The 2,263-nt window shown below is 42.0% G+C and overlaps 1 pseudogene; it reads left to right on the top strand.

Moving 5' to 3' along the window:
* Positions 1 to 1,567: 1,567 nt before the first annotated feature.
* Positions 1,568 to 1,999, top strand: LOC103247664 (large ribosomal subunit protein P2 pseudogene; annotated as a pseudogene).
* The last annotated feature ends 264 nt before the right edge of the window (positions 2,000 to 2,263 follow it).

Genomic DNA, 2,263 nt, shown 5'->3' with positions numbered 1-2,263 from the left:
ATCTTACTCTTGCTGGAACTGGATAAGAAAATTTTGATTCCCTTTGGATTCTCAAAGAATCGTGAACTCATATGAAAATCAAGAAATTTCAGTTTTAAACTATTAAATAAGGAAGAGATGACACTAAAGGGCTAAAGATAAAATCCAAACTCATCAATTGCACCTTAGATTTTATTTTACTAAAGTGAGCAGAAAGATTTATCACCTATGTCTTAATAAGAGAATTAAGCAAATTGAATCAATTGTTTAAGTCATATTTATTGATAAGCCCATTTTTAGGCCACAGTTTAGCTTAATTGCCATTTAGCAGATCATCTGCTTACTTTTCTTTTTAAAATTTTATTTCTCCGTATCATTAAAAATTTTATATAGTGAAAATAGAGTCAATTTTTTAAAAAATAAAAATAGAAATCACTCATGAACATAAAACAATAATACATGGATATGATGAAGTTAAGCCAATAAATTTGAAAACCTAGTGAAATAAACAAATTCCTTTAAAAACACAATGTACAAAATCTCTCCTAAAAAAGATAACATGGGCTAGACACTGTGGCTCACGCCTGTAATCCCAGCACTTTGGGAGGCCGGGGCAGGTGGATCACCTGAGGTCAGGAGTTCGAGACCAGCCTGACCAACACGGAGAAACCCCATCTCTACTAAAAATACAAAATTAGTCAGGCACGGTGGTACATGCCTGTAATCCCAGCTACTCGGGAGGCTGAGGCAGGACAATCACTTGAACCTGGGAGGCAGAGGTTGCAGTGAGCCGAGATCGTGCCATTGCACTCCAGCCTGGGCAACAAGAGCAAAACTCTGCCTCAAAAAAAAAAAAAAGAAAGAAAAAGAAAATATGAATAATCCTATAATAAAGAAATAAATTAAATCTGCAACTTAAAAAACTTTCTGAGACTAAATGGCTTCACCTGTGAATGCCATCCACACATCTAAGGATGCAAATTTTATTTTATTTTATTTTATTTATTTATTTGAGACGGAGTTTGCTCAAATTTATTTATTTGAGATGGAGTGCAATGGCGTGATCTCACATCACTGCAACCTCTGCCTCCTAGGAGGAACACCAATTTTAAACAAACTCTTTCAAAGATTGAAAAAAGAGCAAACACTGCCAAATTCATGTTATGAGGCCAGAAAAACTTTGATACTAAAATCAGACAAGAAAGGATGGGGACATTCCAAGAAAGGATGGGGAACAACTGGAAGTCTCATACCTGCTCCATTTGCCCCCGGCAGCTTTCCTGAGCCTTGGATGACCACTTCACAATTCTTATACCCCAGGTAAGTTTTATATCCCAGGGCCGCATGACTCACTGGACTAATGTATTGAAGGACATCCTGTTTCTGAACGGGACTAGAACAGAGTCCAGACAGTTTTATACCTGCAGGAGGGTATGTCCATTGGTACCACTACTTTGGGAAGCTGGTTCAAATTATCACCTGAAGTTGAAGTGACTTTATGAACCATCAGTTCCACCTCCAGGCACATACCAATCAAAATGTGTTCCCGTTTTTTTTTTCCTCTCTGACACCGCCGAGGTCGCACGCGTGCGGCCTCTCCGCCGCCGCTGCAGACGGGGCCCCGATGCGCTACATCGCCTCCTACCTGCTGGCTGCCCTCGGGGGTAACTCCTCCCCCAGCGTCAAGGACATCAAGAAGATCTTGGACAGCGTGGGCATCTAGGCGGACGACGACCGGCTCAACAAGGTTATTAGTGAGCTGAATGGAAAAAACATTGAAGACATCATTGCCCAGGGTATTGGCAAGCTTGCCAGTGTACCTGCCGGTGGGGCTGTGGCCCTCTCTCCTGCCCCAGGCTCTGCAGCGTCTGCTGCTGGCTCCGCGCCTGCTGCAGCAGAGGAGAAGAAAGATGAGAAGGAGGAGGAGTCTGAAGAGTCAGAGGATGACATGGGATTTGGCCTCTTTGATTAAATTCCTGCTTCCCTGCAAATAAAGGCTTTTTACACATTTAAAATATATATATATATATATATATATATATATATGTTCCCATGTGCACCATGTGACAAGCATGCTCATTGCAATATTTATTCATAATAGCCACAAACTAGAAACAACCCAAATGTCGTGGTGGCTCACACCTGTAATTCCAGCACTTTGGGAGGCCGAGGTGGGTGGATCACTTGAGACCAGGAGCTCCAGACCAGCCTGGCCAACATGGGGAAGCCCCATCTCTACTCAAAATACAAAAAAATTAGCCGGGCCTGGTGGCAGGTGCCTGTA

This window comes from Chlorocebus sabaeus, chromosome 2 (genome assembly GCF_047675955.1).
Source record: "Chlorocebus sabaeus isolate Y175 chromosome 2, mChlSab1.0.hap1, whole genome shotgun sequence".
Lineage (NCBI taxonomy): Eukaryota > Metazoa > Chordata > Mammalia > Primates > Cercopithecidae > Chlorocebus > Chlorocebus sabaeus.
This window is presented reverse-complemented; position numbering and strand designations above follow the sequence as displayed.